We start from the raw sequence: 23,124 nt of genomic DNA, 5'->3' as shown, positions 1-23,124 counted from the left end.
CACACACACACACACACACACGATTTGAACTTTGTCAATCAATCTGGCCTTATTTACACTGATAGAGCCACTAATTCAGGAGTCAGTAACTCAGATAAAATAATATTTTTCAACTGTGCATAAAACAATCATCAAAATATATTTCGAGACAAAATAACTTCCTAATATAGTTTTAAAATTGAAATATAGTAAATTATCTCATCATAATAGAATTAGAACTACATTAGAAATCAGTAACAGTAGGGCACCTAGAAAGTCTTTCAATATGAAATAAAGCAACAGATTTTATAATAATTGATGGATCAAAGAAGAGATTATAAACATGTTAAAATATTTTAAAATCAATGATAAAGATATTTATTCAACAAAATTTCTGGAATGCATAAAAGGAAATACATAGAAATATACAGCTATAAATGCATATATTAGAAAAAAACAGTTATACTGTGATGTACATTTCTACCTTAAGTATCTAGAATTAGAATTAGAAGATAAAATTAAACCCAAATTAAGTAGAAAGAGGGAAATAATAAAGAGGCAGCAGTAGAAAATAAAAACAGTTATTGAAAGTTTTTTAAACCAGAAGCAGTTCTGGTTTAAAGATAAAAATATCATTAAAATTGATCAATCCCTAGGCTAGACTATGCAATAAAAAGAGAGGAGACAGAAATGATCAGTATCAGAAATGTAAGAGAGGACAGCAACTCAGATCTTTTAGATATTAAAATAACAATTTGATAGCTTTGATGAAATGGACAATGTCCTTGCAACATACAAATTAACAAAACTGACGTAAGTAGAAAATCTGAATACCACTTACCTGTGAAAATCATAATTTGTAATCCCCCCTCTGCCCAAAAAATAACTTTCTAGTCTCATATGGTTTCATTCTTAAACTCTACAAACCATTTAGGTTACATTCGTAAATTCTACAAGCCATTTATATTAAATAATACTGACTTTATATAAAATATTTCAGAAAACATATAGGAAGAAACCATTCCTGATGCATTTCATGACTCTTGAGTAATACTTTGGTATTAATATTGGTACCAAAACTTAACAAAGACCTTACCAGAAAATAAAATTACAAAATAATTATCATCATGAACATAGACTTAAAAATCCTTAATAAAATCCTAACAAATTGTCCAGAAATATACTGAAATGAGAATGCATCTTGAATAAGTAGGATTCATTGCAGGAATGCAAGTTTGTTTCAATATTTAACAACTAATCAATATACTGTGTCACAATTATAAAATGAAATAGTGAGAGAAGGACAGAGAAAGGGAGGGAGATAAGAGAGACCATCACATAAGGGCAGAAAAAGCATTTGACCAAATTTAATAGATGTTCATGATAAAAGATGTCAGCAAATTAGAGGTAGGAGTAAACTTCCTCAGACTTATAAAGCTTTACTTGTAAAAACCTATAACTAAGATCAAATTTAAGGGAGAAACAGTGACTATTTTCCCACTAAAACAGGAGACCACAAAGAGTGCTTATTTTCCCTATTTCTATTATACACTAAATTGTACAGTAAGTATAATATACATGGTCAATGTACCAAAAGCAACTGCATTTCTATATATTAGCACTGAATAACTGGAAATTTAAAATATCAATTTGAAAAAGCATTTACAATAAATATAGCAAAATAAATGCAAGACCCTTTGCTGAAAATTACAAAGCATTATTAAGAAAAAAATGAAGAACTGTGTAATGTCATGTTCATTGACTGGAAAAATCAATATTATCAAGGTTATTTATTAATTTACCTTATTTGACTTACAGATTCAAAGTAACTTTGATAAAAATGTAAATAGTTTTTTTTTTCCCCTATGGAACCAAGATCAATTGTTGGAGATTATTTGTCTATAAGGCATAGGCTCACGTAAAACTCATTTCTTCCTTATTTAGTCTATCACAACCAACTGAATCATTTTTCCAAAGGAACTCATGCTTACATTAAGTATGCTTACGTGCTATGTTAATTAAACATTAAATAGAAGCGTTTTAAGCATCAATCACATTCTCCCAAAAATCTTCTTTAAATCAAAAAGAATCTGGAAGTAATTGGAAATGAACGTTAATGATAGATATTTTTCTCCCTCATATCAGTTACCAAATTATCAAAAGGCTCTTCAAAGGTAACTGATATAAACTAGTTATAAATAGAAGATTAATATTTTCATTTATACATGAAAGGTTTTAAAAATAACTTTAAATTGCATTATTTAAAGCCAACTAAATTTCGTCAACATGTTTCCTCAACTGTCACCCCTGCTCTTAATTTCTCCTTCTTCCCAAAGGAGGAGGATTTAATGTGTTAATAAACTATCAGATAGTTAAATTTTAGGGCACCTGAAGTATTGTGATTTTCACAAGTAGAGTTGGAAAATGTGCCGCATAGTCTTACCAGATACAACAAGAAAATGGGTTGAAATCCTTAAATTTAAGCACGGCCAGGAGAACATAGGTTATGTAAAGCCAATTTAGCAGATATTTTGATTTTCTTTTTGTCTGGAAAGTGAAACAAACGTGCATCCATGAAGCAAAGATGGAGTCATTTCTTGCACAGAGATTTTTTTCTTTCAGAGGTTTGTTGGAAAAGTTAGTCTCTGTACAATCATTTAGACATTTATTTTACTTTTCTTAACCTTGAACTTATTCTAGTAGAGTTACAGAATCTAACAAAGTAACCCAAACAAATTTGTTGCAAACAAGTCTTTGACATGCAAAATGGATTCCTGTCTTGCCCTACCTAGGTCTTATGTTTCATTATTATTAAAAATGTCAGTAATATTTTGCCTGCTGGGAACACCGATTTTCCTTCAATTTTTCAATCTTATTCAAAACCCTCTATTGACTATTTTACATGTTGCAGCAGATCTTTGTTACTGCTTTTTAAAATTACAAACTGTAAAGCCTATGTTGGCATTTTGTTAAATAGTTTTCTGCACATGTAGACTTGTCAAACATTTACAGAAAAAAAATATGAGAAGACCATTCTTGGATGATTATAATCTTATATGTGACCTTCAGAATAAAAAAAACCAATAAGGCTTCATCAAGGGAGCAGGCTGTGTTCCTCCACAGTCAACACACTCAGTTCATAAGCTCCCCTTCCACTGTGTGTCAGACAGTCCATCAAATACTTCAAATACTATCAATTCTTTCTCGTCTTCTGTCCTCCCCCCCTACCCTGTGTGCATGTAACTTTAAGAGACCTACTGATTAGGGTCAAGTAGAAATTATTAATGTAATGAAAATTTCCTTTGTTTTATTCTGCCTTACCCATTGGTTTTCTATGAGTTTATAAATTTTTACTGTGTGTCTTCAGAATGCTAAGGCTGCCTTAAGAATTGTTAAATTTGTAGTTGGGAGAAATTTAGGGGGACTCAAGGGGGAAAAGAAGTGAAACAAAGTGTGAGAATACGTAAGTAGAGGAACACAGAGACTTTAGAAATTTCATTTTAAATATTGAGGTTTGTGCACTAATGTTAATAAGACTGAAAAGATAATCAGATAAATATTAAACTGTATATGTATATATACACACACCTATATTTCTTTATCTGTCCACTTATTCATAAATTTAAATCTAAATTTACCTTTATATATATATCCTTATCTATATCTAGATATTCAAAACCACATATTCACACTATTACTTTCAGTTTCATTCCAACACCACAGCATTTATTCAAGCTTCTAAACTTCCACAAGTTTGACTTCTCTGACAAAAAGACACTAACTCTCCTTATTCACAACAGATTCACTTAGATGTTCAGTTTAAAAATATACATCAAGTCATTTCAGAATGACTAAAGCATACAATTATGAAAAATAAACCTACTAACTAGAGTCATTAAACACACACACATTCTTTTTTCTTTAGCCTGTGGGCATACAAAGTACTGTGTTCAAGAATTATTTCCCCATACCCAAAATACTTGTATTATTCATTTGAAATACAGTTAGATTCATGTGTTTCTGTTCATATTCCATCTCCTTCAAATCCTTGATGTTTCTATTTATTATTTGCGTGTTCAAGTATCTGAAATAGAACATGGTTCTAAAATCCGTTACTTTAAAAAATGGTGTACTTATTAGAAGTGTTACCACTCCAGTCTCTTGTATCTCAGTCCTCTCCTCCATCCAGCTCTCCATGTACCCTTTCTGCCATCTTTTCCATCCAGTTCCCCCACATCCTTGTTGATAGCCAATATCATGGATTTCTAATTTGGCCTTCCCGTACTTCTGTTTGCACAAACGAGAGAGAGAGAGAGTGTGTGTGTGTGTGTGTGTGTGTGTGTGCGCATGCATGTGTGTGTATATAGTTTTTATCCATAATTTTTTATACAAAAGATACTCATTTGCAGTTTGCTTTCTGCAATGAGAAACACATCCAGGAAATAAGTCCTCGTCAGTTCCTGAAGACCTTTCCCCATTTTTAGAAAGCTGGATAGTACTCCACTGGGTTTACATACTTTATTAAACTACTCTCCTATATATAAACATTTCATATTTTTCCACTATGTACAAGCAATGCTGCAATGAATCTGTGTGTGTGTATACAGCATTGCTTACTATGTATTTGTAGAGTAAATTCCTAGAAGTAGAATCAATGGGTCATCAGGTAAATACAGATGTAGTTTTGTATTGTATCACCAGATCTCCTCATAGTACTGTAAAATGTTTCTTTCCACTAGCAATATCTAACAGACGAGAATGCTTTTCTCCCCACAGTCTGATCAACAGCATAACAGAAGGTATTGTCATATCTGTATTTATCCATATAGTTATATATACAGAGATACATAGTTGATAGATTAGATATTATGGATATATACTAATAGATTCAAAGTTTCCTGTATAGCAATTAAGAAACAAATTTTAATACTTGGATTCAGGCAACAAGGCCTAATAGGTGAAGAAGAAATATACTAAAAGGAAAACAATCTAATATTGCTCAAATAATCTCTTCAATTAACTACTTTTCCCCAAATATTACCATTTATCTGTCTCCCTTCTTCACACATATACTATTAGTTCTTTTTATTATTATTTTATTATGGTATAATTTTCACACATTAAAACTGATCAATTTAAAATATAAAATGTGATGAATCTTGACAAATATATACATCTGTGTAATTGTAACCAGAAACGTAACACTCAACCTATAAAGACTGAATCAAGAAGAAACAGACAATCTGAACAGATCAATCACTAGTGGTAAATTTTAATTTGTAATAAGTAAAAGAACTCCCAGTAAACAAAAGATGGCTTTAGAGGGGGAATTCTACCAAGTATATAAAGAATATAAAGGAGAGCTGGTACATATCTTTCTTAAACTATTCCAAAAAGTTGAACAGTATGGACCACTGCCAAATCCATTTTAAGAGGCCACCATTACCTTGCTACCAAAATCAGACAAAAACACCACAAAAAAAGAAAATTAAAGGCTAGTGTCTCTGATGAATACAGGCAAAAATATTCAACAAAATATTGACAAATTGAATCCAAAATTATACAAAATGGATCAAACACCATTATCAAGTGGGATTTACTCCAGGGATACAAAGCTGTTTCATTATTTGCAAACCAATCAACATGATACACAACATTAACAAAAGGATAAAAATCACATAATCATCTCAATAGGTGTAGAAAAAACATTTCACAAAATTCAACATCCATCCATGATGAAAACTCTCATCAAAGTTGGTACAGAGGAAACATATTAACATAATAAATGTTACATATGACAAACCCACAGCTAACATCATACTCAATGGTGAAAAAATGAAAACCTCTTCTGTAAAATCTGAAACAAGAACAAGGATGTCCATTATCTACACTTCTATTTAACATAGCATTTGAAGTCCTGGCTATAGCAATCAGACAAGAAAAGAAATAAAATACATCCCATTTGGAAGAGAACTAAAACTGTCACTGTTTGCAGATGAAATGATGCTATATATATATATATATAAAACCCTAAATTCTCCATCCCAAAACTATTAGAACAAAAGAATTCAGTAATATTGCAAGATACAAGATGAATACACATGAATCTGTTGCTTATCTATATACTAATAAACTATCAGAAAGAGAAAGCAAGAGAACAGCCCTATATAAAAGCACATCAAAAAGAATTAAAAATATAGGTATAAACTTAACCAAGGAGGTGGAAGACCTTAGCTCCAAAAACTATAAAACACCGGTTAAAGAATTTATGATACAAAGAAATGTAAAGATACCCTGTGTTCTTAAATTAGAAGAATTAATACTGTAAAATGTCCATAATACAGAAAGCAAGCTACATGTTTAATGTTATTCCTATCAAAATGCCCATGACATTTTCCACAGAACTAGAACAAATACTCCTAAAATTTATATGAAACCACGAAAGACCCTAAATAGCCAAAGAAATCTTGAGAAAAAAGAAGAAAGGTGGTCGTTATCATGTTCCCTGACCTTAGACTATATTACAAAGTTATAATAATCAAAACAGTATGGTAATGGCACAAAACAGACACATAGATCACTAGAACTTAGAATATTACTCAGCCATAAAAAATATTTTAATTCTGCCATTTGCAACAACATGGATCTAGAGAATATTATACTTTGTGAAATAAATCAGACAGAGAAAGACAAACACTATGTTATCACTCATATGTAGAATCTAAAAAACAAAACAAGCAAAGGTATACAACAAAACAGAAACAGACTCACAGATATAGTGAACAAACTAATGGTTACTAGGGTGGAGAGAGGCACGATAGGGGTGTGGGATTAAAAGCTACAAACTACTATGTATATAATAGGCAACAAGGATATATAGGGAAACAAAAAGAAATACAGCCATTGTTTTGTAGTAAAGTTACGTGGAATCTAATCTACAGAAGTATCAAATCACTATGTTGCACACCTGAAACTAATATAATGTTGTAAATCAACTATACTTCAATTATAACTAACATATGGACCACGTTTTGACCATCCTGAACCTCACTCCAGGCCATCCTCCATCTCTATCCTAATTTGACCACACCACCCTAGGACAGAGCATCATACAGAAACTTCCATAATGAAGTGTGCAATTGCTGATAAAGGAACCCCTGTTAACCAATGGACACTACCAACTGTGGACAGAATTTGTGCCTGAATCTGTTTAAAACATTCCCATGGTCAGCACTCAAACAGAACACAGAAATTCAGCTGCCTTAGCAGACGACATCATTTAAGCTTGAATCTTTTCTCACCTAATTTATTTGGAAAGGATCCAGCAAAATTGCCAGAAAAAAAAGTCCCTGCAAGGAAACAAATGCACTCTTAATAGGAATCCTGCTATTCTTATGGTTAAAGTTAATGTTAGAAGCAGGTCACAATAAACTAAAATGACTAGGGGGCAAGTAAATGGAAGCCAGAATCCTCGACACTCAACCACAGTTACGAGCTTTCAGTCATTTTGTGGATTTTTCAAACAGTCTGACAGTGCAGCAGTTAGCTAAAAATTCACATAACCACCAAATTAGACAACTGAGAGCAGCTAGTCTCACCCACATTTGCCTTGCTAGCTGGTTGTTAACCTGCTTGTGGGGCAGAGGGAAACGAGTATTCCTAATAAATTCTGCAGTGAACACACACACAAAGCTTAAAGGGTACAAAGACAAAGGTCACTGTACTATTACATTTAGCTACATACTTGTTTAACATCCCACTTTTATCCAGAAAGGACAGCCATGGAGTGCGATGCCATTGTGATAGGTGGGTGGCAATGCCAGTTCTCAGTCGCCCCTGCATCCAGTGCAAAAAGGGAAACTTTGGTAGCTACAAAATTCATAGTAGTATTATGGGCTAAGGTTGTAAGTTCTGTTCCGTATATGTACAAAGGGCTTTGGTGTGGGCTACAGGAAAAAGGTATTTTGATGCCAATGTGCCGCTATGGAGGCATAGCAGAAGACATTCAGGAAAGCAAAGCAATAACCTGGTCCAGGTAACATGATATTACGGGGCATGATGTGTTGAGTCTCAAAGTGCTTTGCTTCAAACAGCAAACAAAGTGTCAAAGTTGTCTAAAACCAGTCTCTTAAAGCAGTAGTTCTTACTGAAACACAGTAACAGTATGGAAGGAAAAAGACAGTTTGACAGGACCTTGCATCTGCTGACACAGATAGTAACCAGCAGCATGATTCTCAAACAGACCAATAACACATACATCACAAACGTATGCCACAACCCGAGACCCACCTCAAGTCTAGAGCAAATTAAAATAACAAGCAAATTCAGTACTCACATTTCCATCACTCAACGTCAATCATAACTTCTTAGGGAGAAGACCTGTTTTAACTACAGACACTAGTGTCACATTTCTATTTCCACACTTGTATTTTAATGTCATACATTTTACTGTTTTACATCAAGAATCTAGTTGTTATTTTTCCATTTAAATTAATTATTGTTCACAATAGAAATGGATGCAATCCCATAATTAAACTTGCAAATATTATTTTGATCCTTAGTTTATCAGTTTTTAAATGTTTTTCCTCTCCCACAGACAGTAGCTATTGTCATCTTAACATTTTGCAACCCCTAGCTAAACAATGAACTGGACAATCTTTCCTTAAATCAAAGTTTTTTAAGGTAATTTATACTGCCCAATGGCAGAATATAAAAGTAAGGTAGATTTAGTGAAGGGCAGCTTGTATTGTTTCCATATGATTACTAAACAAATGCTGTTACAAGTTCTAGCATTCAAGGTAATTTACATGCCTGAGCAAGATTTTTACCTTTCTTTGTGCACCTTCATGAGCAAAGTTTGCAACTGCGTCATTGGCTGATTTGATCAATAGATTCACATTCTCTCCACGTCCTCCATATGTATATGTATAGTCCTCCATAACATTAGCACTCTTTCTATAAATACATTTCTTTTCATGTAAGTCAGAAAAATAAATGATTTTACTTTAATCATAGCAGAGGCCAAGTGTAGACGGTCACAGAGAAATTGGTAAACAGAGCGCCTCATCCCTGTGGACCCTGCAGACTGGCCCCTCGCCAGGCTTTCCCTACTGGCACTGCTGGCATACATTTTGTGAATGATGTGTCTCATTTGTCTTCATTCCCCTAGGGTAATGCTGTCTAAGTGTAGAGCTTACTGAATTTCTAGTTTTTTCTGCATGTAAGAGAGGAGTCAAAATCATCAAGTATGGGCTCTGCTGAGACTTCAACCACTAACCTCAAGACCACTCTACTCCCTCTCTTACTGAGTCCACCACCACCAAGATATGCAGGTAAGTATCACCTAGCAACATTCTTGGGACACTGAAATTCCAGGAAGATCTGGTCAAGCCACTGTCTGTTTGCACAAGCTTCCTCCTGGACTTCATAAAAATATAACTATTTTTATTTCCTTGTATATCATGTTATAAGTGAAAATTTATAAACACAGAAAAACAAACTTAAACATGGAAAACTGTACTTACATGTATTCTTTTCCATTTGCCTTTTTATCCTGTCAGCATAGTATACAGACAAGCTAGAGCCCTAAGCTATAACTCAGCTTTCCTGCTCTCATTTCCCTTCATGAATGTTTCAGTATTTACACTTCTGCTTAATATACTAAGATGGATAGCATTGCCTCTTGATAGATATCAATACTGGCTTCCAAGTTGCTGGGATGTTTGCTTTCTCCTCTAATATTTCTATAATACCTAAAGTTCATTTCCACTGCTCATATCCTTACACTGTGCTCATTTTTCAAATACCTATCTCCCAACATAATATTTTCAAGGTAACAGCATTTACCCAGAGGAATTATTTGATTAGCGCACAGCACGATGTTACAATGGCTGTGCGTACTCAGTTCAAATTTCCTCCAGCTTTACAGTTTGCCATGTCCCTCTGCCCATTCACCAGGAGAAAAATACAGAGGAAAGGGCCAGAAATACGAAATATTAAGAAAAAGAAACAGAATCAGCTGGCAATAGCCATGTCCTCAGAAACGTCTTTAAGGTTCTTACTTCCTCATTTGCTACTTTGTTTTTACCAACATAAGCCAATTGAAAATGGAAGAGACCCACCTTAAACATGAATGTAAATGCCAGCCCAGACCACAGATAATTTTCATAAAATATAACTCTTTGAACACTGAGTAGATGTCATCAAAATCTACTAGCACAAAATGTCAAGCTAAATAGAAGTAACCAATTCTTTAAGCAATCACCTATGCCAAGTCCTGGGCCATGACAGATACAAGGATTCACTGAAATATACAGTCTAAGGAGATATAAGAGCCAGAGAGGCTCTTGAATTCAAGATTCCAATGGGCACAGAGACCTTTACCAATGCACCACGAGAAGCCAATTATAACAGCTGCAGAAGTTTACTGAACACTTACTAATCTGTATGAACTCTACTAGGTGCTATCCTATTCAATCTTCCAACAACCTGCTGGAGGAGAAAACTGAGGCTTGGAGAGGCTAAGGAGCCTGCCTAAGGTGATATGGCAAGACAGTCAGGAAGCCTGAATTAAGACACAGTATGTCTAACTTCTAACCATTTGCATAAATGGAGAGAGAGACATAGACAGAATTATTCAAACATTGAAATAGTGTACTGTCCTGCATCTCACTGCTGCTTTCTCTGACTCTAGAAGGAAATAAGACCTAGCTTGGCTATCCACTACCTTAGGGAACTTTCACAAATGCTTCTTATATTGTCAGCATGTTGCTGCTCTGGGTATTGTCTTAATATTTAAAGACATTAATTATCCATTCATATGGCCTTTAAACACAAGCCAAGTAATCATCAGCCTTAAAAACAAAAGAATCTTCACTACTCTGGTGGAAAACCAGTGGTCTCTCTGAGAGGTTGTACTTGTTCTCCACTGTGGTACCTTTCTGAGTAGATTTCAGGAGTAATTTTAAGTTGGTCCTGATATACTGCCTTTAGAACCTAATATCTCAATAAGATGAAGCTCCTTTCTGTTTCTAGAATCTGTCTCTTCTCATTCCTATCCCAACCAACAACTCAGGCCACAGGTCATCCCAAGGCTTTTTTTTTGCTGGTTATCTTTCATAACAAGGAATGTAAAATGGTGGGGAGTATAAGTAGTCAAGGCTTTGAGAACAACTTTGATTAAAATAAGCAAAAGCAATTAAAGGTGTCTACCAATGATTGGTGGTTTTATTTGAGAAATTTACGATTGTCCTAAGGATTTTAGTGACTCAATACTATTCTGCATTTTCCCCGTGTGAATGTGCATATCCACAGAAATACAAATAAATGAGAGATCTATCATGCAGGGATGCCTAATGAAGATGGAGCATGAAAGTAAGAGGCGGAAACAGACAGGAACATCACACACAGGCTTGGTTTTGTTCCCCTTCTTGTCCTACTTCCCTACCACCTAGGGGAGTTTTATTGTTGATTTGATTTGTTCTTTCCCTGGAAATACTTGGCAATAAAACACTTCCACAAGCATCCTCATCTCAGGGTCTGCTTCTGGACACCTATCCAAAGACAATAAGCCTTTATAGATGTCTTCTCTTCCCTATCTCATTTACCAAATCCCCTGACTGTGTTCAATATTCCATATAAACACCCTGCACTAAAGTTTTTGCCACTGTGCTTCTGAGTAACCCAAATAGGATATATATTATGAACTCAGATAACCAGCTCCAAATAAGTGCCTTTTTGTGTTCTTCATCAATATTGATGCTTGTATTATCCTGCACCACTTTCCTTTAAGGAGTTAGAAGGGGATTCTTTTTTTAAAAAAAATTTATTGAAGTATAGTTGATTTATAATGTTAGTTTCATGTGTACAGCAAAGTGATACAGTTATACATACACATACATAAATATTTTCTTTTCAGATTCCTTTCCATTATGTTATTACAAGAAATAGAATATAGTTCTCTGTGCTATACAGTAGGTTCCTGGTTATCTACTTTATATATAGTAGTGTGCATATGTTAACCCCAAAGCCCTCATTTACCCCTCTCCTCCCTTTCCCCTTTGGTAACCATAGTTTGTTTTCTATGTCCATGAGTCTGTTTTTGGTTTGTAAATAGAATTTATATCATTTTTTTGGATACAACATATAAGTGATATATGTCTTTCTCTGTCTGACTTACTTCAGTTAATACGATAATCTCTAGGTCCATCCATGTTGCTGCAAATGGCATTATTTCATTCTTTTTCTGGCTGATTCAGTGGCTCCAAATCTGACAACCATGGTGCCACAGACCTACATCTACTTGGCGGGAACTGTAAAGTTCAGGGGCATCCTTTTGATTTGATTTACTTTATTTATAAATGATTTACTTTCCTAATTAGGTTTCATTCTAGCTAATGTGAAATCAATTCTTATTCCTAGACATTGACGTGTGACTGAAATGACTGAAGTCTGACCAAAAATGTATTTTAGATGGTGGGGAGAACTAGCCTGGCCATTACCTACTGCTATAGGAGAGTAAGATAGGCCCAACCGCCACATCTTGAGAATCTACTGTGTGACAAGAGCTGGGATGCATCTCAGAATGGTCAGCTAGTATGTGGACTTTGATCATCATACAGGAGCTGACATGTCGAGGCAGGAACAGCCAGCTCTTCCTGCTTCTGTCTCTTCCCTTTGACAGTGTTCTGTATTCATATTTTAACTGTCTAACAGTTGTTTTTCTCTTATTATTAATATAATTTTATCAAATTATTTCAAGCATTTATCTTAAAATGGTATATTGTTTCAATTTTATTAACCAAAACAATTACAACCTCAGCCATTTCCATTTCCACCTCTTTCCACCTCACACTTTGGTGCCCCAGACAGAGTTAGCGACTGTCAACTCAAGTAAGCCGTTTGTTGTTTTTTGTTTTGTTTTTAACTATTTAAAATAAAATATATCTCTGATTACCATCTGTCCTCCCAATGTTCAGGAAAAGAATAGTACTGTGCTGGACTACGTAGACCATGTCAACCTAACTTTCTCCTCAGCTTGACAAAATTTTAGATGGATTTCTCCTTGACAGTAGGCCCCCGGCCTCTCTTTTCTTAGAGCATTTACTTTAGAAAACTTGGAATTATAAATCCTTTCTGTGCTCCTCTGCGACTGAGAGCCTCTTCCCAGTTTTACAACCCAGGAATTTCATTCTCAAGGACCTGACACTTAGCCTTCGAAGTATCATCATTGAGAAAGATATGGCCCCTATCTCCCAGTGTCTAGAGGAGGAGTGGAATCTAATAACTTTGATAAGTACCAACTAGCAAACACAGATGGTCTAATCACATTGACCAACCTCCCACCTAATGTCATCTGGTACTTTTCCATTAGCTCATCCGGCACTTAAAAACCCTTCCGCCTTTTGTTTCAGTGAAGTTGAGTCCAATCTCTCTTGCCTTCTGTGATAGCCATGAATAACATCTTCCTCATCTGTTTAACTCTGTCCAAAGCATTTTCTATTTGTTGACATTCATTCATCCCCATTTTCTTGTGTTAACATAAGCCACTAAATACAGAACAGGAGAGAATACAGGAATGTACAGGAGGGTTTGGAACAAGTAGCACTTGCATCAAGTAAGTTTTCCTTCCCCAGGTCATTGCTCAAGGCAGCCTTCAGTAAATAAGAAAAGTAGACCTTATGTGGCCACTGGCCCTTATTTTCATCCCTCTTGCATTCTGCCCCCTCTACTCTGCCCACTATCACCATCTGGATATGTTATTTTATTTCTTCCTCAGCTCCACTTTTTCCTTCTCTCTCAGCCATCCTGTATCCTAACATGAATTCAGAGTTTCACACCAAGTGGGCAATCATCAATCATAACTGGGCCAAAAGGCAAGAGAGGGGCTCTGATGTCTCAGTGTCGCTTTGAATTGTGACTCTGCTATGTTAATAAGGATGACCTTCGAGATGTGATTTGATATTTTTCAGCCTTAGTTACACATTTTCCCAAAATGAGAATAACCTTATCTAGATTTCATGATTTCTCTGAGAATAACAGAGAGTATACAAAACAACTGATACGTGAGGAACATCAAAACAACTGGAACATAAGCAAGAAACAAATGTTACCTTCTCTTGTACTGAAAACTGGTAAAAGAAACAAAACAGAAGTATTGACAGTAACAACAATTTATTATTATAGCACAGATCTTAGATCTTAGCCATTAGAGTCCTGCCTCTCCTTTCCAAACTTGACACTAATTTGCTGTGAAAACGTCTGATTTTTGATGACAGATTTAATAGAGAAAATAGCTTGAGTATTTATGGGCATTACTGAACATTAATTACCATTAACGACCATACTCAAAATAGGATACAAGGATAAATTAATTTATGACTGTGGCTGATCCTGAGATCTCCATACGAAAGAGTCTCAAGATACTTTCAGATGAAAAGTGATAAATAACAGTGGATAAGTTTCCAGATTCGTTCCAGAAAGACAGATAACTCCTGCCTTCAAGTGAGACTTACAGGAAATTTTCTTTGGTAGGATCTTAGAAGTTCTGTATTTCATTAAGGAACTATTGATATTGATGTTAAGTGCATGGCAGGAATTTACTTTTCCCCAAAGGATAATTAGATGTATTAATCATAATTTTAAGAGTACAGTAATTCACTAGGAGAGGTATCTACTGCACCACTGTGACATCTTCATGCAGGGCCGCAAATGATGGCCTTAACATATATTTAGTCATTTGGAAATTCAAATATTTACTGTGGCCCCAAGAATCCTCTGATGAAATCCTGGGAAATGAAATGATGGTAATAAAAACAGATGTATGTTTACAGTAGTTCTTTAAAAATAGTTTATCTTAGGGGAGCGTTAGAAGAATATTTTTCAAAGCCGACTGGGTATTAGAATAGATAAATTTTAAAAGTCAAATAATATATTAGAGCTTTTTTCACTTCATCTTCAGGGTCCCAAGTTTTTCCCTCACAATGTTGTGTGATCCTTACAGGTTAACAGATTCCTCTCCTCTCAAAGCAAGATGCTCTGAGGATACAGGAAGTTCACCAAGTGGCCCAGCTCATAAGTAAATCACAGCCCAGGAACAGGCGTGCAGCCTGTGCTGTTGTTTCCAGGGCATCCAGACCACACCTACATCTGATAAACAGTCACACATAAAAACCTTTCAGTATCTCCAAGTATCTGCAAATAAAACCAGGACTTCTCAGTGGTCCGAGTAAGCCTGGACTAACTCCACTTTCTGTGAATGCCAGGGTAAGTTTACAAATTGTGGCGTGCTCTACGTATTCACATTTTACAGGTAATACTTTTTACACACACTCAGACACACACCAAATATCCTAATGCAATGGTCCTATTCAAAAGAATTTTAGGACTAACACAAAATGTTTTTTAGTAATGGTATTTAAATTGATGAATGAACATGTTCTATCAATTCAATTAAGATATCTATACATCTTAATGTGCAATACGGTTTAGATTTAAAATAATCCACAAATAATTTGACAATAGTTAGATGCCACCCTACTTTCATGATAAGCCACCACAGAATCCATAAGGACTCATAGAAATAGAAGGAAGAATGGAAATACTACTTTCTGACTCCTTAAAATAATTTCCATTACCATTTCAAAGACCAATAACACAACTTATCTCTGGAGTTACAAAAAAATCTTAATTATTTATCCAGGAAAATCATCAGCTTCCTCTTTTCTGTCTTGGAACTGATACTGTATGCCAATTATGAATCACAAATATCTCATTATTAAAGCAGGCCAAATAATCATGCAAAAAACGTGCTTTTCATTTCCAGAAGGCTTAAGTGTAAAATCTCACTGCCCCATATAATATTGATATATATGAATCCTGACCTTCAATACAAATGGCTGTTCAGTTCAGCAAAAATAAGCAGAATACATGTCTAGTGTGGTACAAGAAATCTCATAATTACAATATGACATTTTAAAAAACCCTCTTAACTCAGATATGAAAGGAATTAATTATTATCTACAATAGTGTGATCTATAAAGCTAAAAAAAAAGAATTCAAATCCCTGGGCCACTAGACCATTAAAATAATGTGATAGCAGTACATGCTCATTGGTTTAAAATTTATGTGTAAAATGAAGTGCCAGTGAAGCACAAGGAATGCAATTAATAAATAATCAGATTATTGTCAGATCACTATTATTCAGGGACTTGTTAACAGTGCTTAAGCACAACTACTATCAATAGGTATTGCGTTTTCAGAAAAATACAAACTTATTGCAAATTAGTTAAACTATTCCTAGATAAGATGACAATTCTTCTTTGAAATATGACAAAGTTCAGTCTCAGATGAGTAGATAAATATATTAGCTCATGCAATCAGTTTTACTTTTAGGAGAAACTATGCTGATGAAAATAACACATTTAATGTTTTGATTGTGTGTCTAAAAGGTAGTGTTCTAGACCTGGAATGATGACAGCAACTTTGTATGCTCATTTGGAGCAGAAAAAGAAAAGGACTATTAGAATGAGATGAAAGGAATCACTGACAAAAACAAAATGTCATGAGTTGCAGAGGCTCCAGCTGTCAGCAAAACCTTTTATTTCCCCTTTTTCCTAGACATAAAGCTAAACTTCATTTCCAGGCCCCATTAAATTAGGTGTGACCATGCAACTGAGTTCTGGACAATGAACAGACCAGAAATTATGTGCCCCACCTTTAGACATGATTAATAGAAATCCTACCCATGATGATCTCCATGTTCTTTCCTCATCCACTGATTAGATGTACATGAAAATTAGACCCTAAGGGATAGTAAAATTGCATGATGGAAAGTTCTGGATTCCTGAATCATTGCAGGGAAGAAAGCCATTAGCTGATCAGAAACACATACCTTGGACTATCATCTAAGCAAAAATACTCTTATTTTGTGTGTATACCATTTTCTAGTTTGATGTCTCTGTTGCTGCTGCTGGCATGCACTAACACAGTCTGGTCCTGGGTTTGAAATTTGGACCATCCAGTAGACTGGGAAGGAAGCACACAGAAGGCTGCTCAGAAACAAAAGGCAGCATACTAAGTATCTGATGCAACCTTAACTAAATACATTCATGCTTAACCCATTTTGTACAACAGTTTGACCAATTTTGTCCTGACTATGATTTGGATTTATCCGTGACTTCCCAGCCTGTCTCACTACTTAAATAATTAAGAACATCCTATTAATGTATTAGCTTCCAGGGGCTGCTATAACTAAGTGCTACAATCTGGGTGATTTATAACAACAGAAATTCATTATCTCATGTTCTGGAGGCTAGAAATTCAAAATCAAGGTGTTGGAAGGTTCATGCCCCTACGAAACTATAGGGAAATCCTTCTTTGCCACTTTCCAGCTTCTAGTGGTATGCTGGCAATCTATGGCATCCCCTGGCTCATAAATCTAATCTCTGTCTTCATCATAGCATGGTGTTCTTCCTGTCTCCTGTGCCTGTCTCTGTCTTCACTTGGCCATCTTCTTACAAGGGTATCAATCATACTGGATCAGAAGCTCAGTAAAATATCATGCTCCAGTATTGTACTGTTTTAACTCAGTAAGTCTGCAAAAGCCCTATTTCCAAATAAGGTCACATTCTAAAGTGTTGTGAGTCAGACTTTAACATTGATTTAGCCTATAACAATTAGTATTTTTAAGAATTATGTAAAAATTCTTCAAAAAGTGAACATGGAGGGAACATATATTAACAAAATTAAGGCCTCATATAACAAGCACACAGCTAACGTCATTCTTAATGGTGAAAAGCTGAAAGTATTTCTCCAGATCAGGAACAAGACACTCAACATAGTGTCGGAATTTCTAGCCATAGTAATCAGACAAGAAAAAATCTTTTAAAAAATTCAAATTTGGAAGGAAGAAGAAAATAAGTCACTGTTTGTAGAAGACATGATACTAAAGAGAAAATCTTAAAGATATAACCAGAAAATTACTAGAGCTCATTAATAAATTTAGTAATCTTCCAGGATACAAAATTAATATACAGAAATATGTTACATTTTTATACACTAATAACTATCAGAAAGAGAAATTAAGGAAACAATGTTATTTACCATTGCATCAAAAAGGATAAAACACCTAGGAACAAACCTAAGGGGACAAAAGATCTGTACTTGGAAAACTGTAAGACACTGATGAAAGAAATTGAAGATGATACAAACAGATGGATAGATATATTATGTTCATGGATGGAAAGAATTATTATTGTTCAAATAATCATAGTACCTGAGGCAATCTACAAATCTACAGATTCAATGCAATCCCTATCAAAATGCCAATGGCACTTCACAGAATTAGAACAAATAATTTTAAAATTTGTAGAGAAGCACAAATAATCACAAATAGCAAAAAAAACAAAAAAACAAAAAAAAACAAAAACAAAAAAAGAAAAGAAAAAAAAATTTCAAGAAAGAACAGAGCTGGAGGAATCACACTCCCTGGCTTCAGACTATACTATAAAGCTACAGTAAAACAGTACGGTATTGGCACAAAGAGTGAACAACATATGGATCTATGGGACAAGCTAGAGAGCCCAAGAATAAATGTATGCATTTATGGTCAATTAATCTATGACCTGTTTAGCTCATAAGCATGGTTTTGTTGAGTTACAAGCTTCCCACTTTCTACATACTTTTTCCTATAACTCCAAGTTTGAGCAATAAGGTTATAAAAATGCATGGCCTGGGAAATGTTCAGATCTAAAGTAAGCTCCTTCTTCCCATCTTAGCTCTAGCTTCAGCATGGCAGGAAACCCTTCCATACTTAGCATGATCAACTCATTCTGGTTTGTCTGGGGCTTTTCTGGTTTTAGCACTGAAAATGCTCTGTGCAGAGAAACTTTCAGTCCTGAATAAACTCAAAGAGTTAAATGCTTCCATTCATCCTTTTCTTAATAAACAACCTGCATTATACTCCTCTTTAAGGAATGTTGTACAAAAATGATTATATATTTTTGCTAAAGTTTGTTGCCCCATGGAAAAATGGTCAATTTTTTTAAACTCAGAGGAAAATGACTCTTTGTTTTTGAAAATTTCAGAAATTCCACAAATCCAGACCTGGCCTAGGGAAGAACATCTTCTATCCACAGAGTTATGATTTTGCAAGTTGTAAAGCAAAACCAGAGCTTTAATCACTGTATTTTCTTTGCATATAGCTTGACTTACTTCTGTAATATAGTTTGTACCTATCAATTAGGATTTTCCCTGAGTGCATTATTTGGTGTCCAAGCACAGTGTAACTGTAAAACAGTATTAATGAGCCAGGAATCAACTTATTTTTTTTTCTACCAGAAGATTTAAATAAGACCAAAAGCAGATAAGCCCTTGCTCACCTTAGCCCACTCATTTCAGCATCAACCATTGGCCTCGCCCTAAGCTCCCTTTTTTTTAGGTGATTATGAAGGTCATTGACCGATTTTCTTTGTAACCATCCAAAGGTGCTGTCTATAATTACAAAGTCACAGTAAAGAAAGAACATGTTATGTGGGAAATTGAGGGAAACTACAACCACAGTTGTAGTTTTATGACCCAGGCTCAAGGCTGTGGGCCACTGAGGACTGTTGCATATGGCTATGCACTCAGCTTTGAGGCTGGCAGGGGCTGGAATTCAGCCTGTGGTCCACTCAGCCCCAAGAGGCTGCACCTAGCCAGAGGGGGCGACTTTCTCTAATTCCATCAAAGTCACTATATGACACTATACAGACTAGACTAGGCCCTGGAGCTTCTAAGTTTGCTGCACAATTACTAACTTGCAAAAGTATAAATCGTGACATTTTTTGTTGCAAACAGAGGTAATAAATGAAAACTTGAACTTCTGTAATCAGAAAGGGAATTGACTAAAAGAACAATGGAACCTGAGAACCACCTTGTGGCTAACCTTCAGAAACAAGAGAACCATCAAGATATCCTTTCCCCTTTCCTGTGTGAGCCTCATTCTTTTCTTGTACCTCAGAGCCGCTTTCTCCACATGGCCAAAACCACCACTGTCAAGAGAACCCCAGTTTTACATCTCACAGATTTTGTCCCAGAGAAAAACTACTCATAATAGTATCCCTGGTGCCAAGTCTAATAACCCCAGGAAACAGAACAGCCCCAGTTTGGGTCTGATAATCGAACTTGGCCAGCAGTATGCGTGTCTATGAAAATGTTTCATGTATTCAGTAACCATACAGATGGGGTGAAGAAGGGGCTGTCTTCCTGGACAAAGAGAAATACATGACCAGAAGAAGGTGATCCGAAGGTCAGTCTGCACAATTAAGTGCCACTGCAGCTACATAAACAAGGTAAGGCCCTGCACTTATCACAGATTTAGAGTTAACTTTCTACAAAACAAGGTATTAAAAAAAGGGAGAAGCAAAATAAACATAGTTAGCCAAAGTTATCAACAGTCCTACTCCTCAATTCCAACCTGAGTGGTTCTCTTATATTTTAAACTGTTTAAATTCTACTAACCACCAAGGCTTAATATATCTCCTCCAATAAGCTTTCCCTAGTATCAAATTCTTCACTAAATTCTCTCTTCTGTCCACTTCCAAGGCACTGACAGACTAATTCACTCATTACTTCCTTTGATCGTACACTGTTTTATATCTTTTATTACCTAGATTTTTAAAATCTTTAAAACCTTCATAATAATGATGATGTCCATACTATTAATGAACAATAACCTTGTTTCTATTACCTGCAGTTTGAGCCACAGTGCTTGATGCACTCTTGGTAAACACATTTTGGAACAGATCTTGGAAAGATGGGATTTAGCATCACTTATGTGTAGAACATGGAATAGCTCCAGAAACTAACTAGATGAGTGCCAGGGAACCTCCTCTTCACTTAGACTCACTGATATAAATGCCAAAGAATGATTCCAAGCAGCAAGTGTAGACACAAGGTTTATAACGTAAGTGACAGGGATTTGCACCCCCATATATTGCTGTAAATGAGCGTCAAGTGAAAGACCATTATTTCATCTCTTTAACTTTCTACTTAATTTGTTAGAGAAAGAAGAAATTCATGAAACTTACAGAAGTAGTATTTTTTTTGTTGTTTCTAGAAGGCAGAGGAGTTTGTATTTCAACACAGATTTCCAAATCTGAAGCTTGTCAAGTCAGGCACTGATGTGATTAGAATACTAGCTCATTAATTTGGATTAAAGTGAAAATCAGTTTGAATTGGTGGAAAGACAATTTTTTGAGGTATATTTAAAAGGCACAAGTCGAATCTGATTTTTAAAAAGTACATAGAAAGTACATTGTTTAATGAACTCTTCATGAAGATTTATTAGCGTATTTATTGTTAGGGTGCAATTTTCCATTATGATGGAAAACAGCTTTTTCACTAAAGTAAATTAACATATTCTTTTATTTTCATTACGTTATTTTAATTTAACCTCAAAATGGTTTCTTCTTTATATGTAATATTTTGCAGTTCAAAAGCATGTTCTCATTGAAATCTTGCATGATCTATTGCTCAGATAAGTAAGCAAAATTGTTAGCCTTCCACAAATGAAGATACTAGGTTTCAAGACATTTCATGGCTTTCCCAAAATCTAAGGCCAGTGAGTCATGCATGGGATGGGATCACAAATCAATAGACTCAAGTTCACTCTAACATACCAAGTAACCACTGGTCTGAACTGCACCAATTTTAAGGCATTAATAACTGAATGCGTTACCTTATACTTCAGAGACAGAATTAAAAATATACATGTATACATATACACAAATATATCCAACAAATCAAACAAGCACAAATCATCTCCCTTCACTCTTAGACTAATTCCCTAAGTTCTTAGGGATAAAATGTACAAGGTATTATGGGCCAGGAGGAAATGAAGTCCATCCTGCTGATTTGGGTTGAACTCAATTGTGCTATACCATGTCCCCCTCTTTTTTTTTTTTATGTATTATAATTGAAAAGTAATGATGCACATGTATTTATACACATAAATTTGCACAAACATGTGTATACATATGTATGTGTAATTCACATATATTATGTATGATTATATAAATATATATTTGTACCATATGTGCACAATAATTTATATTTATTTAAATAAATTAATAGTAGTTTCTTAATTGTCAGCCTAATGAAAGCAGATAATTGGATTTAATTGATATTTTTAATTTGCATCAAGTATCTTTTGTACTCCTCCTGAAGAGATACATTCATAGAGGAAATTGGATTTACTGTTTGCATAAACCAGTAGTATTTAGCTGGTGGCTGTGCAGGTCCAATTAACTCCTCTAACAACACAAGTGAAATGAGATTACTGGATTATGTTAGTAAGCAATTACAGTTCACTTGGCAGAATATTACTTCTTATAAACGTATTGGAAGAAAATGTATCTAAAAATACTACATGGAATAGCAAGGAGAATTCTTAGAGAAAATTCATTTGTTTTAGATGAGGAAATGTGACATATGATCCCTTACTTATTTAAGAGAGAAAAAGAGCTTTTTAAATTTTTATTGCTATTGTTATTTTGAAAATACCAGAAAAATGTTGGGAATGAAGAATTTTGAAGACATCTCACTGTTATTACCAACCTTATTACCACCAAATCATAAGACGTAATATCATTTAATGGAGCTCAATACGGAAAGTTGAATATAAAGTTGGAATTCAGTAGAGTCACATCCTACCATGAACTTTGTGATTGGTAAGTCACAACCTCATCAAACTGACTTTTCCTCATCTGAAAAGTAGAAATAATGATGCTGTTCAATAAGAATCGAATAAGTAATACTCTGTGCTTTGAAGATCATAAATTGAAAAGTGTAAATGAAAGAGGTGGAGTGATAAGGAATTCTGAAACTATTTTAAACTTTAAAGAAAAAAGTCTTGCTCTATACAATATTGTTATCTCCAAGGGTGCATTTTTAAATAGAATTTTTGCTTAACAAATTTCACTTTAAATATAAAGATAAACAGTTAAGTCTTTTCTTCTGCTGCTGTAAGTATTCTGTAAACATAGATGATTAAAAGTCCATGACCTTATGCTGAAAAAGAAAATCACCCCAGTAATTAGGTAGATCATCTGAAATATGGAGGGTTTTTAAGAAAACCAAAGCTCATGCCAAAGGCTGAGCGAGTGA

At 34.8% G+C, this 23,124-nt stretch overlaps 1 protein-coding gene and 1 long non-coding RNA gene across 3 annotated transcripts in view; one reads left to right on the top strand and one right to left on the bottom strand.

Moving 5' to 3' along the window:
* Positions 1-23,124, top strand: part of LOC140699843 (uncharacterized) — a 41,333-nt gene that overhangs the window by 12,213 nt on the left and 5,996 nt on the right. For both annotated transcript variants that reach the window (XR_012078098.1, XR_012078099.1), the window contains exons 3-6: positions 9,149-9,311; positions 14,981-15,243; positions 20,188-20,309; positions 22,525-22,688. This is a non-coding gene — a long non-coding RNA (uncharacterized lncRNA). The remainder of the gene's footprint in view (positions 1-9,148; positions 9,312-14,980; positions 15,244-20,187; positions 20,310-22,524; positions 22,689-23,124) is intronic.
* Positions 1-23,124, bottom strand: part of LOC140699842 (uncharacterized) — a 287,621-nt gene that overhangs the window by 260,173 nt on the left and 4,324 nt on the right. The gene's annotated exons all lie outside the window — the stretch shown is intronic.

Source organism: Vicugna pacos, chromosome 11 (assembly GCF_048564905.1).
Source record: "Vicugna pacos chromosome 11, VicPac4, whole genome shotgun sequence".
In the NCBI taxonomy this organism is placed as follows: Eukaryota; Metazoa; Chordata; class Mammalia; order Artiodactyla; family Camelidae; genus Vicugna; species Vicugna pacos.
Note: the sequence above shows the minus strand (reverse complement) of the source record. Positions and strands in the feature narration are given on the sequence as shown.